Raw genomic sequence first — 18,577 nt, 5'->3', positions numbered from 1 at the left:
CTATACATATTTAAGAAAGAATCCTCAGGAAATAGTGAACAATTGAATATGCAAAACAGAAACAACAAATCAGAATTGATTCAAAGGTCTTTAGATCAAGCACTAAGTAGCTATTTAATGTATTATCTGAGATATGTACTTTAGAAAGAAGAGTAGACTTTTAAAATTTGAGGTATTTAAATCAATTTATTCAGTGAAGAGGATGCAAGGAATTGAATATTATACATTTAGACAAATCAATGAGGAAAATGTCATAAGATCATCTAAGTATATAATAAATATCATTCTACATTATTTTAAGTCATTGGATAAGAATTGGTTAAGATCACAGAACATATCCACCTGAAAGTTGGCTGTGTCTACATAAGAGAATGGTTTTGAGAATGTTTATATAATGGATATTATTATTATTTAAAAAAAAACAAAGCTTTTTATGCACTTACCTGAAGAATATCTCTACGTAAAAAAAATACTCTTTACATCTCTTTGTGTGTCTGTATCCACCTACATGTGCGTATACACATAATCAACTAAAATAAAATATTTCTAACACATTTGATTTAAAGAAGGTGAAGCAAATTCATTTGGAGCAAAAATTTGAGAACAGTGATTTTAGGCAAAAAAAAATCAATTACCAAATCCTCTCCCTACCCTTCCTTCTCTCTCTTTCTCAAATAAACCATCAGAAAAAATGTTCTTTACAAGATTTTTTTTCCTTTAGTGAAGGAAAAGAAGGAAAACAAACTTGTCTATATAAAGGTAGATTTAATTCTGTTATCTTGTGAGATACTGTATCAAATCCTGTAGCATCATCAAATATTTGCTATTGATAATATACAAATGATATGATTGCTAGTCCCTAACTTGTTTTAAATTTTACAACCAAAATCAGTCAACCAACTATTGTATTTCAATTAGACTATGCTTATTCTGACTTTTTTTTTAATCTCACCTTTAATCAAAAGCTCACTGCCTAATAACTAGCTTTGGAAATTGAGAAGTATAAATAATTACAATTCATCATTACTATAGACACAAAGTGTTTGGAAGATGAAAAACTAATAATATTTGAAACTCTAAGTAAAAATAAATAATTGAATGACATTGTAAAATTAACAAAAAATGTAGAATTTATCATGTCTTACAAGGAATAATATGCAAAGAAACTGATGTCTTCATATGTTTATATATTTCCTGAGTAAACTGCATTCAAAGCTTTGTTGTAACTTCAGACCAAGGATTATGAGAGAAAACCAGATTCAAAAATGGAGCAGTCCTCAGGAAGTTCAGAATAGAAATAGAACATGGACAAGACTTGTTTGGTAAATTCAGAATGCAAAAGGCTATGTATAAAACTAGAAGTGTATGTAGACAGGCAAAGCAAATACAAAACAGCATCACACATGGAGGAATCTTAGATGCATATTGCTAAGTGAATGAAACTAGTCTGAAAATCATAGATACAATATGATTCCAGCTATATGACTTTCTGGAAAGGGCAGAAGTATAGAGACAGTAAAAAAATGAGTGTTGCCCCAAGAATGGGAAAGGGATGAACAGGCGGAGTACAGGCGATTTTTAGGGCAGTGAAACTGTTCTGTATGATGCTGAAATGGTAGATACATATGTTATGCATTTGGCAAAACCCAGAGAAAGGTACAATACAAAGGTAAATACATTATTTAATGTAAACTGTGGTCTTTAGTTAAAATCATGTTTCAATACTGGTTTGTCGTTTTTAACCAACACACCTCAGCAATGCAAAATGTTCGTTACAGAGGAAATCAGAGAGGGGGAGAATATATGTAAACTCTATAGAACAGATGTATATACTCTGTACTCTCGGTTCAACTGTTCTATGAACCTAAAACTGCTTTAAGAAGAAGTCTGTTGGGGCGCCTGGGTGGCTCAGTGGGTTAAAGCCTCTGCCTTCAGCTCAGGTCGTGATCCCAGGGTCCTGGGATCGAGCCCCACATCGGGCTCTCTGCTCAGCAGTAAGCCTGCTTCCTCCTCTCTCTGCCTGCCTCTCTGTCTACTTGTGATCTCTCTCCCTCTCTCTGTCAAATAAATAAATAAAATCTTTAAAAAAAAAAAAAGAAGAAGTCTATTAATTTTAAGTTAAACTGATGACAGTTAAACCTGTATGTTGTAAAATGTGTTACTAAGTATAAATTGATAGGGAAAAATACCCTTCTTCCTGCAACGGAAGTATATTAGTGGAAAAATGAGTGAAATCTAAATAAAGACTACAGTTTAGTTACTAGTAACATATCAATGTGAATGTCTTAGTTTTGACAAATATACCATGGTTATATAAGATTAGGAGAAACTAGGTAGAGTAAATGGGAACTCTTTGTATTCTCTTTGCCACTTTTCTATAATTCTAAAATCATTCCCCCAAAACAAACTTTTTAAAACTAGCATCATACATGATTATGAAATAAATAAACAACAGCCAGAACTATATGCTCAACTACTACAAACCATATTCACCTTTGGATCTGAAAGCTGGATGTACACGAATGAGACAAACACGACTATATCAGAAACTTCTTTGGAGCAGGGATTGTTTCTGATATTCTTTTAACTCTAAAATGTCTATAGGAAGAGCTGCTTATGCATATTCAATGGCTGACTCTTAAACACCTAGAACCAAATGAAAACAGATTTTCTGAAGGCACTTAATAGTGCAGCTTATGTTGTATTAATTAAAATGACAGCTTTTCATTTAGCTTTGGTCTCCCTCATAGAAAGACTACATTACATATTCCAAAAGAAAGACAAAAAGTATTACTAGAAAAAGCAAAGAGGATCTGGTCTCATCACAGACAATGATATCTTTCTCTTCTAAATTATATAGATATCCTATGGGAATTCAGTATTTAAATATTTTGCTAAATATAAAGTTATGGCTCTTTTTGTAAGCAAGCTTTTTATTTTTCAAATTAGTTATATTTTATGAAATATTCCCTAAATAACATTTAGAAATTCTTTCATATTCAGATATCTGCTAATTCACTAAAAGGTCAAATGGATTTCCCCACCCTACTGTTAAACATATTACAGATAGTTAAGTGTTCAATTATATTTTTGAATATGATCTTTACTTAGCACTGTGCTAGGTCTATGCTCTTTTTTGAAAGGCATGAAATGAACCTCTTCGGGGTGAAGTTATTCAAAGATTTGATGAATCAGCGATTTAAATCATTATACTAAATCCTAATTGGTTATAAGAATAAAAATGCAGTTATGTAAGATTCAAAGAAACCACTGTTCTTTATATATATTTTTTAAAACCCCCTTTTTTTAAAGATTTTATTTATTTATTTGACAGAGAGAGAGAGATCACAAGTAGACAGAGAGGCAGGAAGAGGTGGAGGGAGAAACAGACTCCCTGCTGAACAGATGAGGGGCTCCGATCCCAGGACCCTGAGATCACAACCTGAGCCCAAGGCAGAGTTTTAACTCACTGAGCCACCCAGGTGTCCCTGTCCTTTATATTTAAAAAAAAATCCTTCTTTGGTACATATTGGTCATGGTATTTCATGAGAGACGTACATCCTAATCTCCCAAACTGACAATTCGGACCTATGCATGTTTACTGAGCATGTCCTACAAGGAACACATAAAATTAATTTCATTATAATTTTGAATTAAAATTTTATAATTAAAAATATTAAAACATCCATTTATTTTATTTGACATATTTTTGGATAAAAGGAGTGAAAATACTCATGAGATTCATAAAAAAGAAAAGAGGACCAAGGCCACAAGAATTATTTCATTTGTTTATAAGTGCCTTGAGATAGTTCAATGTTCTTTTTGCTTATATTCATTTCCTATGGAATGATTCCCTGTTCTATAACCAGTTAAGCATTATTCCTCTTCTGTTTAAATATTGCTTTAAATACTAACCGATGTCTCTGTTGAGAATCATAAACTCTACAAATGTTACATCTAATCAAATGTTAAAGGAAATATTCTTCAAAGGGAAAGTGCATACAAAAAGAAAAGCTATCTGGTGAATATTTCCTAAGGCTGTTAATTGTTTAAAATTCTATTCAAAATTTCATCTTTTATTTTCCCATTATCTATGCTTTGTCTATCACATATCATGAGTCTATTTTACAACATTTCTTCAGAAATTACCCGTTTTGTATTAAAAATACTATATTATATATAATTAATATTGGGGTAAAATCTTTATTTTTTGCTTCTAAATACCTTCTACTGCCAAAATACCCATATTGGACCTCCCAAAACTTTAGAAGTACATTACATGACCTTCTACGGCTAACTATGGTCATCTATTTGAAAATTTAGTCTTCATGGCTTCTATATTTCTCTGTAATTCAGGAAATATTGGGGTAATTATATGGAATTTCAAATACTAGAAGCACATTAGATACCACTGGATATGTTATGATATGTGTTATAAATACAAATATGTATGAGTGTGCAGATATATACATGAATATTATATGTTAATATTATAGGTTTATATCAACAAATACATATGCCAATACAAAGTATTAAAAAATTATTCTCAATCTTAAATGACCATCTACACTTGAGAATAGATCACATCTCTCCTTTTAAATTCAGTTAATTTCTACCCTTTAAATTTCACAAAATGAAACTATTCAAATTTATTTTCAGGTAAATCACTTAATATTGATCTAGGACACTGATTTGCAAAGTATGGTGCTGGGATCAGCACCGTTAGCAATGCAATCTCTAACCATGAAGTGGTAGCCTACAGTTGATCCAGAGGCACTTGTGCATCTAAGAAGATTTTATCTAGGAGATACTAATATACATGTAAGTCATCATTAATCACCCATCGTATCAGAAATTATCTTTGAATCCTTTATCTCCTTTCCACCCATATCCAGTTGGTATCATTTCCTATAGAGCAGATATCATAAATGACACCGTGTTCATGACCTCCCTTCTATGCCTTGCCAGGTATCTTTCTCAGATGACCTTAGAAACCAACTCTTTTTTGCACCTCCGGTCTAAGTGCACAGAGTAAACTTCCAAATTCCTAGCCAGTTTAACAATGTCCTGTAAGAAAATCCAAACCACTGACCATGGTGCATGAGGCTCTTCACAATCCAGCTGAAAATTTTCACTTCCTTTTTTTTTTTTTCCTTCACAAATTATCACTTTATTCCATCTATCTCTTACTTTCAGATGGTATGGACTGTGTTTTTTGCTCAGCATAAAATGCTGTTTTACAGTCTGTACTTTGTGTATGGGATGCCCAGTCACATATACCTCATAAATTCCAACTCAACCTTAAAAGTTTAACAACCTCTTGCAATCATTTTCCCTGATGCAGGTCAAGCAGAGCTGATCCCACATTCAGTGCGATATTTTACCCACTATTTATCTCAATTGATGATTTTTATCATATTGTAGTTGCTGGTTCATGGTGTCTTCTACCAAACTTTATGCTTCACCCAGAAATACATTCCTCACTTCTCTTAAGAGAAGCATTTTAGAGTAGTGTGATGTATGCAGCATAAGGAATCTGAAGAACTGATTTTCATTCCTGACACAATTATTGGGTGTAAGATCATGTTTGAGTTATTTAAACACTTTGGTTGTACTTTTTTTCTACTATGAAATGAGAGTAAATTTTGTACAATTGTTGTAAGATTTAAGTGAAATGATATACAGAAAGCAGGGGAATACAATATAGCACATGGTAAAAATATTAGCTATGGGTTATGTTTGTATCCCTACTCCATATGATAGGGCCTACCACATATTAGGAGCTCAAACAATTATTAAACAACATGATGAATGAGTGTCAATATACTAACGATTTTACATACCCCTTTTATACTGCATAAACTATTAAGAATTCAATTGGTTCTGGAAATTAATAATACCCCATATACTTTCTTTTCTAAAATAATGCTTGGGACACCTGGGGTAGCTCAGTCACCCGATCAGCAGGGAGTCTTCTTGAAGATTCTCTTCCTCTGCCTCTTTCCCCATACACACACATGCATATGCATACACACTGTCTCTCTCTTTCTCTTTCTCTCTAAAATAAACAAATCCCTAAAAATAAAATAAAATAATAAACTAAAACAATGCTATCACCCTTAGTCTTCCCCCAGAATGTTTATCACTACTGGGATTTTCTTTGAATTAGGATCATTTATTTCAGAAAAGAAAAAGTAGTTATTTTAAAAGAGATGATCACTATGGTAAATTTCACCACAAAATATTTCTTGGATTATGTAACTCCTGTGTTTTTATATTTAAGTGTCCAAAATGTGTTGTTGAACTAACTTGTTAATCTAATTTTTACTCATCAAGTTATCTGGAAAACTACATGAGAGCACCATTTATTTCTGTCAAATGATTCAACAAAATAATTCTATTTTAGCAGTGCAGAATGCAAAAAAATATAGCTAGCAATTTAGAAACATTTTAAATCTGGAAGGGGATTATTGGCTTGAAGACACCACATTTACCCTTGTTTTAAAACTAGTACATTAAAATGATGTACTAATTTTTAAAAAGATCTCAAAATATCCGTTAGTTCTTATGAAAACTGAAATTAAATGAGATTTGCTTTGGTTATAAGTAACATTTAAAAATGTCATTTCAGTTCAAGTAAATTTAAATTTATATTTGAATCTAAGCTAAAATCAACTTGATTTTAGAGTTGTCAAGAGAATGAGTTAAGAATCTTTAGTCATCAGTGACAGTTCATTCCCTAGATCATAAATCCAGCTGTTTGTGGATTGTGTTTGTGGGGGCGGGGGTAGATATACATACACAAGAATAGGGAGCTAGTAATAATCCTATACAACCCACTTTCTTCTTGGGCTTATGAAAGATTGGCATTTTTCAGCTACTCTTAATAAAAAGTGAAGCAACTTGGGGGGCCTGAGTGGCATAGTTGGTTAAGCATCTAATGCTTGGTTTCAGCTCAGGTCGTGATCTCCAGGTCCTGGGATCAAGCCCCTCATGGGGCTTTGCATTCAGTGTGGAGTCTGCTTAAGATTCTCTCTCCCTCTTCCTCTGTCCCTCCCATTCAAGTTCTCTCTCTCTAAAATAAATGAATAAATCTTAAGAAAAAGTGAAGCAGCTCTGTCAATAAATATTTTCACAAAATTCTACAATTTTGTGAGAACCTAGAAATTCACAAAATTTCTTGTAGTTTATGATTACATTGTTGTTTACTGCCTTTCGAACACTCATGAGAACAGAGAAATTGAAGTCAAAATTATAACACTAATTCTACATTAAAAAATGGCCACCCATCACTTATATTCAACATTATGGATACAGAGGACAAATGGATCTAGGGAATTGCTGATCAAGCACAGTTTACAAGATGGATTCATATCACTCAGAAGCTTTAATCCTCTTTGGAAAACTTTGACTAAATTCATAAAGTTTATGACTACCAACTCTCTTGGGATTCCATGGCATGGAATAAATATCCAAGTGTAGACTGGGAATTAAAGTTCTTTGGGGAGCCTGGGTGGCTTGGTGGGATAAGCCTCTGCTTTCGGCTTAGATCATGATCTCAGGGTCCTGGGATCAAGCCCCGCATCGGGCTCTCTGCTCAGCGGGGAGCCTGCTTCCTTTTCTCTCTCTCTGCCTGCCTCTCTGCCTACTACTGTGATCTCTGTCAAATAAATAAATAAAATCTTAAGAAAAAAAAATGTTTAAAAAAAAAAAGTTCTTTGAAACCATCACATGGCATCCTTCCTCTCTTTCTGTACTGGCTCTCTTCCATAGTAATTAGATCCATAGTTCTATTACTTCATATTGAGAAGAGAGGTCACCATTTTACATTTTTCTGAATTTTAGCTTATCCTTAACCTCAGGCCCAAAAAAATCATTGACTGATACTGTCACAAGGAAGGGAGACTTAATTACTCTTACCATTCAAGCATTTTATGCTCCCCTTTCTTTCTTTTCCTTTGTCTTCCTTAGTTTACTAGATAATTTTCGTTTCTACTGAATCCTCCAATGGTCTTACAACTTACACTGTTCTCCCAATTCAGCTTCTCTGTTTCATGTTTTTATTTAAAAAAAAAAAATCACTAATAAAAAAAGATTTATTTTTTTAGAATATCCCTTCTTGGAATATTAGCAAAATAGTTAAAATTCAACCTTATGCCAAATCACTAAGCTATATAATCAAAGGGATACAAGCAGATTCTAGGTTCCCATACAAGCTACCCATGGGAACTTCCACAATGCTTTTCTGTTTTTTTTCTGACTCTCGTCTGTTCTTCAATTAAAACATCCCCCATAATTACCTAGATTAAAATGTTGCCTTTGAATGTTATACAGTATCTTTAGTGTGGCACATAAAATCCATCAAAAGATGATGCCTGTCATTTTCTAGGAACATCCCATAGACGTTCCCTAGACAAACTTAAATTCTAGTAACACTTTGATGGAAGATTTTCATATTCTTTTTTTTTTTAAGATTTTATTTATTTATTTGACAGAGATCACAAGTAGGCAGAGAGGCAGTCAGAGAGAGAGAGGAAGAAGCAGGCTCCCTGCTGAGCAGAGAGCCCAATGCGGGGCTTGATCTCAGGACCCTGGGATCATGACCCAAGCCAAATGCAGAGGCTTTAACCCACTGAGCCACCCAGGCGCCCCGATTTTCATATTCTTTACTGTGATTTTTAATCACTTAATTCATGACTTTTTTATATCTTTTATGGTGAGCAATGGATGCCAGATGTATAAACAGCGCATATATGCAGTTCAAACTAAATTCCCAGATTACATGAGAGAAACGTGATGATTCTAAAATGAATCATTATAGCAAACTGCAAAGAATAAATTCCCCAAGCTACTGATCAAGTACTTATATTCACATGTTTCATGTTTATAAAATCTTAAATGAAAAACATTCAGAGCTATATTAATCATGAATTGTGCTGTATTAAGAGGTTGAAATGAACTACAATACAGCATCAGGCAACAAATGAGTATCTTCATAAGTAATGGTGGCCTCATTATAGCAAATAACACTATTCTAGTACAGTGATTCCCAAACTTGAGCAGCATCACGATCACAGAGGGTCTATGAAAAAGCAGATTGCTGGGTCCCAGCCCTCTGGATTTCTAATGAAATAAGTCTTGGTCTAGATTTTGCCTTGTTGTTTACATATTTTAAACCAAGGATTTCAATCTATATATTTATAATTATTATATATTTATTTGCATATAAATATATATCAGAATGAATAAAAATAACTCGTAGAAGTGGACTACTCAGAAAACCCCTTTGATGTTTCTTTTCATATGTCTCATGGAAAAGGGATGAATGATTTTAGCAACCCCCAAGAAACTGGCATCGTTTTTCATTAAACTGAACATCATTAGCGGAAAACAAATAATTGTAATCAATGGGCTATTAAGGTTGCAGAAGTACTTAAGTGGTCGGTATTGTAAATAGAATAACCTTTAAATGATTTCAGACGCAATGGTTATCACTTGGAATGTGGAACTTCTTTAAAAAGTGTTTCACACTGTATTTTTTCAGGACAAATTTAATTTTTTTAATCTTCCAAAAAAATTGCCCACCAGACAATACCAAACCTAAGGATCAAAACCATTAAGTCATGAAATTTAAAAAAAAAAAAGAAAGAAAGAAAGAAACTTTGGGCAAATTATTATTTTTTACAAATTTCTATCAAAATTCTTGACTTAATATAATAACAGAATTGAAATACTTTCCCACTGAGGTGTCTATGTTGTTTTTATATCTTATTTCAAAGGAAAATTTGGAAGCTTGAAAACATAGTGTTTTAGTATACTTTTTAAAATATTAAAGGAACTGATGGTGTCTGGGTGGCTCAGTTGGTTAAATGATGGTGTTTGGCTCAGGCCATGATCCCAGAGTCCCATACCAAGTCTCACATCAGGCTCCCTCCTTCTCATATGCTCTCTCAATAATTCTCTCTCTAATAAATATATAAATAAAAATTAAATGAATTAATTAAATTAAATATTAAATGAACTGAATGTTTCTCAGCAATAAAAAAGTTGATTTTCAGGCTGCTATATACTATTTTCACATTTCAACAAATTTAATGTATAATGAACTGAGTGAACATAGGAACACAGTTTGCATGAACACAGAAATATACAACATTAGCAATGGAAAAATGTTTTTTATTTTCTTAAGGCACTGATAAAAATTATGTTAAAATAAATAAAAGGTAACATTTTGATTTTTATAAATTAAATGTTGCTAGAATAAATTCTACCTTTGCTTATTTTTACCACTTATCCACATTTCCCCTTCTATTTTGGTGCATTTTGTTTCAAAGAAAGGTGAGAAAGAAAAAACTGAAAAACTTTGCCATGTTTTTCTAATTTGATCAGACATCCTTCCTTGAAAGGTCAGCACAATAGGTGAAAGTGACATATTGAAAATATATAGCATTGTTCATTCTAGGCATAAAAATTTCAAATGACCCTGAATCACATATCACATGTGTCAAAAATTTGATTTTTCTAGATCAACTACTCAGCATATGAAGCAGAATTTAGACTATGATTCATAAAGGCAGAATCCCAAGTGGTTATTGTTGACACCCAGTTGTCAAAATATTCTTCCTGCCTTTCAGATACGATTCACAATGTGAGAGCTAGAGATCTAGTAGCTAAGACTTAGAATCCAGACTTCAAAAACAGCAGTAATTCCAACACTGAAGGCAAATTACAGTAAACTGGAGAGCAGGAAAGCAATGACTTATTTTAGTGATTATTTTTATTATTCCCACTCCTCTCTACAATTCATTCAATTCTAAACATTTCTACTTTTAGTTAAATGGAATTTATTTGCAGGATTCTGGCTTTTAAACCTTCAAACAACAATCAAGATGAATTTCAATATAGAACTGTTTTTAGTTAGTTTTCTTTCTTGTTTAAGATTTATTTATTTGTTTGTTTGTTTATTTATTTATTTCAATGAGAGCACAAGCAGGAGGGAGAGGGACAAGTAGGTTCCACCTGACTGGTGAGCCCCATGCAGGGCTCCATCTCAGGACTCTGAGATTATGACCTGAGCAGAAATGAAGAGTCAGATGCTTAAAGGACTGAGCCACTGAGCCACCCAAGTGCCCCTAGCTAATTTTCTTTTCAGTTAACTTCCAATTCATGGGCTGTTAGTAATTAACTAAATAGCCCTGCTAGGACAAAGAACAGCATAATATCATATGCAATATAAACATGGATATCTATACGTTATATGCTTATAGTACATATAGTATGTGTATATATTATAATTTCACTTAGCATTTATGCCACTAAAAAAGAGAGTGGAAGCATTAATAGACACCATTTGAAATAACAGATAGGAAATCAAACTTTTTCAACAAATACATAACGTCAACTTAGTTATACTTCCTTATTTTGGAAAGCTTTTATTTTTCATTCATTCAGGCAATTTTAATTTATGGACAGCTATCCCAGGGACTGAAACTGTGGAGAATAAAAGAGGAAGTTTCATGATAGAGACTGGCTTCATAGGGTTTTCAGCTTCCTGGCTGAAATAAGTGTCAGTGAAATAATTGCAGAATGTTAATGTAGAATTACAAGCTGTGGAGGTACAAGAGAGAACAAGGAAGATGAGCTTAACAGTATTACGTGCTCACCTGGGGGGTGTGGGTGGGTACAGGGGAGGGGTGGCAGGAGAGTGGCATGTGAAAGAGTCAGAAGGTCTCCCTGAAGGAGAGATATTAAAATTTTGAGGAAATTCTCATCACTTAAAAGTTTGAAATAAATTAAAGTGGACATGCAACTTTTGACTCATTCATCCATATTTGACCCTCTCCATTCAAAATATAATGCCAAGACTTTATGGACACTTTTGTCCGCATAGATTCAATAGCATAACAACCCTGTGATGTCAAAGGCCATGTTTGGGGCTCTTAACTGAGAAGAAAACGTCAGGTAGTACTATCAATTTTCCTTCCCCTAAATCCAAATCCAAGATGCCACATAGAGTCTGAGAGCTAAGATTCGAAGGGGAAATCCTCAAATTTATTTAAGATTAAGAAATTATATGTGTATAGCTCTTTCACATGCACTATCTTGTATATCTTGTCATAGATAATATAAATATCTGATTTGCTCAAATATTCACTACAAAGTGCTGTGACATGGAAACTATTATTATTCCTCTTTTAAAAGTAAAGAGAAATGTTAATGAAGGTTAATTAGCCTATGTCGGATCAAATAGTAATAAATAGCAAAGCCAGGGGCGCCTGGGTGGCTCATTGGGTTAAAGCCTCTGCCTTCGGCTCAGGTCATGATCCCAGGGTCCTGGGATCGAGCCCTGCATCGGGCTCTCTGCTCAGAAGAGATCCTGCTTCCTCCTCTCTCTGCCTGCCTCTCTGCCTACTTGTGATCACTGTCTGTCAAATAAATAAAATCTTAAATAAATAAATAGCAAAGCCAGATTTCAAATGCAGTTTTCCAGCCCTAAACAATGTAGCTCACTGTATTTTACTACTCTGCATATGATCTCTAACATCATACTAAAGCACTGGGAAAATACAAATAACATAATACAATTCACAAAATAATAGAAATATAATTATCCATAGCTGTATCCCTCATTAGGAATTTAAGATATTTGATCAGGAAATTAAACATTGTATTCTATCAGAATCCCTTTCGTTTGAAATACTAAGAGTGATTTAAACAAGGAAAATTCTTTTACATAACTCAGTGGTTCTGCCAGGTCAGGTCTCTAGGCTAATTTCTCCAGGCTAACCCAAGTGGGTTAGCGCTTTTCTGGTCATGAAGGGAGCACAGCTGCTCCAGACAAGGACACTGGGCCCTCACAGGGCAAGCCTGGAGATACAAAGTTCTTAGGCTCTCCCCTTGTCTTTTTATTAGCAGGAAAATTTTTCCAGAAGTCACTGGAATTCTGCTCTAGATTCACTGACTTTATTTATTTTTGCCTAAACCAATCACTGGCAAGTGATCATGATTAGCTCTCAGATGAATCAACTTTGGCCGCACAGAGTCGCAGAGGGGCTATTTTCCAGGGACACAACAGAAGGTGAAAACATAAACAATATAGGTGCGCCATTCTCAAGAAAAAGCCAGGAAACAGATGTTGGGGACAACCAACAGGGCCTCTTTGCCAAAAGAGCATTTTGGTTTTGTTTTGTTTGTTTTAGCTTGTTTAAGTACATTATCATAAGCGAGGCACCAATAAATTTCTAAGGAAATCTTTAAAAATTCTAAAAAAAAAAAAAAAAAAAATTCTAAAGAAGTTGAAAAAAGAGGAAGGTAGAAAATTAAAAAAAAAAGCTCTGCAATTACTAATTTTGAGAATTCTTTCTATCATCAGCTAATATACATGAATCACTCATTTCAGGCTGTGCTTTTTCTAGATTTCCTAAACTCTCTCCTTTTTTTAAAAAAAAAGGTTAACATTCAGTTAACCACTGTATAGTACATCATTAGTTTTTGATGTAGTGTTCAGTGATTCATTACTTGTGTATAACATCCAGTGCCCATCACAGCACGTTCCCTAACCCTCTCCTCATGCTCTTCTGGCTATCTGAGCTTCTGTAATTAAGTGAATTGGGGCTCATAATTCCTTTGTACTATTTGGTTAGCATGTCAATACTATTCTAATTATACAGCTCCACCTCCCTCTGATCCTTCTTCTACAATGACACATATACTAAGAAAACTTATGTGGTAGATTGGCATTATCAATCAATCAACCAAGCAATAAATTTAAATACTAGTCATATTTAAACAAAAGACTCTTTCAAAGTTGTAATAAAATATGTAAATGTGCTTTTACATGTGTTGATTGTCCCCTAAATCAAAGAATATTTAACCTACTGATTACTAAAATTTCTGAAGATAATTATACCCAAAATTTGAACATTATAATTCACAGTTCATAAAGAGAGCAAATGTCATTGTTATGTCTGCTTTATTAAAGTGAACAGACTTAGTGCCAAAACTTATTCATGACAAAAAACAAAAACAAAAACAAAAACAACTCTTATCAAAAAATAAATTGTGTTCATAACCCCTTGATCATTTCAGTTTATAAACTTTGAGTATTATTTATAAGAATTTCATTTAGAGGGGTGCCTGGGTGACTCAATTGGTCAAGCATCTGACTCTTGGTTTCAGCTCAGGTCATAACCTCATGGATCATGAGATCAAGCCTTGCTTGGGCTCCACACAGAGGCAGGAGTCTGCTTGCAAATGATTCTTGCCCTCTGCCCCCCCCCACTCTCATTTGCCCTTTCTCTCTCTCTCTCTCTCTCTCTAAAATAAATACATATCATTTATTATGATTATACATTATCATAAGTAAGGCACCAATAAATGTCTAAGGAAATCTTTAAGGAAAATTTTTCTAAATAAATAAATAAATCTTTTAAAAAAATCATTTAAAGAAAACCAAAGTCTCATTAAATTTCCTCCCAGATACTCATTTGGAGAATTATTTCCAGGCCTAATGGTATAGTACCATAATTTCCTACCAGATTTCCTCTAAGATTTGAAGCATCATTTTAAAATAGAGATAGAAATACCCCTCCCAAGAAAATTACAGAGGTTAATTGTAAGTTTTTATGCATGAATACATCTCTGAGGGAAAAGGGGATCAAAAATAGGAAAGAACATACATGAAGGAATGACTCATCGTTGGGTCTTTTTGCCCAAATATATTAATTTTATATAGCTCTGGTATACAATCATTTTTTAAAATTCATATTGCAAAAGATTTGGAATTTGGATGGGAGTAGGGTTGAGACTTAGAGAAGTTGCGAGCAGTCTCCCAGTTTCTTTTTAGTGACCACAGCTCCTGACAAAGCATCATTATTCATCCCCTAAGCAAGGATTTCTCAACCTGGGCAGTGTTATTTTGGACCTGATTATTCTTTATTGTGGGAGTTTGCCCTCTTTCTTGCAAGATGTTTAGCAGCACCCCAGACCTTCCACACTAAATGCCAACAGTGTCCTGCCTTACCAGTTATGACAACCAACAATATCTCCAGACATTTTCAAATATCTCCATGGAGCCAATTCAAAATTGCCTCCCTCCCTACCCACCTCCCCCATCACACTGAAAACCATTGCCCTAAATCAAAAGAGTAGGATTTTCCTTGCTGTTTCCAACAACATGCGTGGACCTTTAGGACATTATGCTATGAAATAAGCCAGAGAGAGAAAGATAAATATTACATAATATCACTACTTCACAGAATTTAGGGGGGAAAAAAAGTCAAACCCATAGAAACAGAAGAAAAGTGGGTGTCAGGGATTGAGAAGTAGGAGAAACAGGGAGAAGTAGGTAAAAGAGTACAAACTGTCACCTTAAGATGAATAAGCTCTGTAGATAGAATGTAAAATAGAGTGAGTGAAGCTGGTAGCACTGTATCGAATAGTTAAAATATGCTAAGAGAATAGAATTTAAATGTTGTCTCTCTCTCTCACACACACACACACACACACACACACACACAAAGCAGGGTTTTCAGTTATTTAGTATGCTATAACATTGTTATTACAATTTTTTTCCTCCAAACTTTATAATCATATTTTAGTTAACCTACAAACAGATGCACTGCTTTTATTGGAGTTAATCAATTAAGACAGTAACAAGTTCAAAATTGTTTCCAGCACTACATTTCACTTCTTATGGAAAAGCTGTAACAAAAATATCATGATATTTTAAACTATTTCCTTTAAAAACAAAAGATCACAAAATTAACCTATTTTTGTTATATTGAAAATGGCACTGGTTAGGCAATAAAAATAATTAAAAGTAAAAGCATAAATAACTATAAAAGCAAGGATGTTAAATTCCAACTGGTAATTAACTATGCAGTGCTTTTACTCGAGAATGTCACCAGTTCTGGGGGCGCCTGGGTGGCTCAGTAGATTAAAGCCTCTGCCTTCCACTCAGGACATGGTCTCGGGGTCCTGGGATGGAGCCCCGCATTGGGCTCTCTGCTCAGCGGGGAGCCTGTTTCCCCCTCTCTCTCTTTGCTCTGCCTCCCTGCCTACTTGTGATCTGTCAAATAAATAAATAAAATCTTTAAAAAATGTCATCAGTTTCTCAAAAAGAAATGAATATTAATCAAACATATTCCAAATTATGTTACTTATTTCATTGTGGACATTTTGGTTATCACAATATACGATTTAGAGGAAAAACACTATACAGCACCACAGGATAATAATTCACATCTCTCTCTCTCTCTATTTTTTTTTCTCTTTTTGCTTTGGGGTCTTAGGATGTTATAAATATCATGACCTGTTGGGGAGATTTTTGTTTTCCCTGATAGTTTTAATAATAACTCCGAAAACTTGGCCAGTTGTCTTAGGCTTTTTTAATTTAACTTTACTTTTTCAGTGTTCCAAGATTCATTGTTTATGCATCACACCCAGTGCTCCATGCAATACTTGCCGACCTTAATACCCACTACTAGGCTCACCCAGCCCCCCATCCCCCCTTCCCTCCAAAAGGAAAGACACTGCTGCAAGGAGATGCACCAGGAAAATAATGAAGAGGAAGCCCAAGCTCATGAGGTTGGCTCTCTGAGCGAGCCAAAAGCCAAAGGAAAACTGAAAACTGTTTGCTGATAAAGCCACAGAATTTGTGGACAAAAATGAAGTAGGAAATCGGGCAAGAGATGGGAAAAGCCAAGAGGTGAGTTATCCTAAGTAGTGCTTCTTAACATATTTTTTATAGATTATTTATTTATTTATTTGACAGAGAGAGATCACAAGTAGGTGGAGAGGCAGGCAGAGAGAGAGGAGGAAGCAGGCTCCCTGCTGAGCAGAGCAGAGAGCCCGACGCGGGACTCGATCCCAGGACCCCGAGATCATGACCCGAGCCGAAGGCAGCGGCTTAACCCACTGAGCCACCCAGGCACCCCCTAAGTAGTGCTTCTTAAATTTAATGTGCTCAGCAATTCCCTGGGGACCATGTTAAGATGCAGATTCTGATTCAGAAAGTCTGGGGCAGGTCCTGAGAGTCTATATCAAAAAATCTCTGGGGGATTGATATTGCTGGTTAGTGCACATACTTACCACACCTTGAGTAGTAGAGAGCATTTCTCTAGAACATTTCTCCCCACCCCCAACATATTTCTGGAAGCAGAAGTGCCAGTTTTGTTTCATTACAATATCTCTAATATTAACATGGTTAAATGAATTCACTTATACAGTATTCTCCCCAAAAGTCTTAATATATAGAAATATGTTTTCTTTATACCTTCTTCAAAGGAAATCATGAAATAGACTGTTGCTTTGAAATACATGTTAATTTCTTGTTGTTTTTTTATAAGCATGTATAACTATCTGTTAGTAAAATGTCACTGTGATTTTTGCTTTTCATACATCCTTAGGCCGCAAGTTTCTATAGTGGATAACCTGACGGGGTAATGAAAAATGCAAATTTCTAAAATCAGAATTAAAATTAGACTTGACTTTAGGGTGATTAGTTTTAAATGAGTTTTCCAGCTCAATCTGGAGTTTTGATTCACTCTTTCTGACTACCCAGGATGTGCTTTTATCCTAATAATTTGATTCCTTTTACACCTGTGGGAAGACCAAATCCTGGCTTACTTCATATTCTCTCCTCCAAAACAACCAACCAAGTCCTGATTATGTGATAGGTTTTGGCATTGTGTCAATGTCAAGGTGTACCAGGAAGAGAAGCAGATTCAAAGATGACAGATAGATGAAGTATCTCTGATGTAAAACATCCGTTGGTGAAGAAGAAGCTGGCAGTACCGTAAAAATCAGTGTGTTTGGGCACAAAAATCTAAAGACTGAATATCAGCACTAAGTGGAAGTAATTATAACCTCTTTAAAAAGAGGATGAGTAGAAGGAAAAGAAATACACAAATTTGTTCCTACCACAGGTATTTCAAAATAACATTTTACATTTTCCACAAGCTATACTTGGAAGCAAAGTATGTTTAGGCACTTATTATACAATTTCGTAAGAACAAGAATTTTCCAAATGTATATGATGATCCTCCCCCCCACCACCACCAAAAAAAAAAAAAAAAAAAGAAGAAGAAGAAGAAGAAAAGAAAAGGAAACAAAATACTTTCTCACAGAATCTTATCAGAAACGGTTGGGTCACAAAAATACTATACACTTTAGTAATCTATGTCTGGCTTGGTAATGTATTAAAGGTATATAAAGAGTTTAAATTTAAAGGTAGTCAATTTTTTTTTTCTAAATGAAATTCCCTAGGCTTAAGCTGACCTTGATATGCTGCAGACATTTTAAGTGAAGAAATTAAAGCAATGTGAAGAAATTAAGAAATAAAGATCAATGAACAAAGAATTTAAGGTTTTACAGAATTGACAAATATATCCTACTCGGATGGTCTCCAAGGCTGCTTTTAATGCTATGACTCTGCAGGTCTCTAAATACACACTTTCTACATTACTTGAAATTTGAAATGTCTTCTCAATTCACCTCTTCTGATCACATCACAAAAAGAATGTTAGATGATCACACTCAGACCATCTACATGATGCCAGTAAAAGGTTTAATTAGT

General features: G+C 34.3%; 1 protein-coding gene across 2 annotated transcripts in view; it reads right to left on the bottom strand.

Moving 5' to 3' along the window:
- EPHA3 (EPH receptor A3) overlaps window positions 1–18,577 on the bottom strand; it is a 363,053-nt gene that overhangs the window by 324,772 nt on the left and 19,704 nt on the right. The gene's annotated exons all lie outside the window — the stretch shown is intronic.

The sequence above is a fragment of the Neovison vison genome, chromosome 6 (assembly GCF_020171115.1).
Source record: "Neovison vison isolate M4711 chromosome 6, ASM_NN_V1, whole genome shotgun sequence".
NCBI classification, from domain to species: domain Eukaryota; kingdom Metazoa; phylum Chordata; class Mammalia; order Carnivora; family Mustelidae; genus Neogale; species Neogale vison.
Note: the sequence above shows the minus strand (reverse complement) of the source record. Positions and strands in the feature narration are given on the sequence as shown.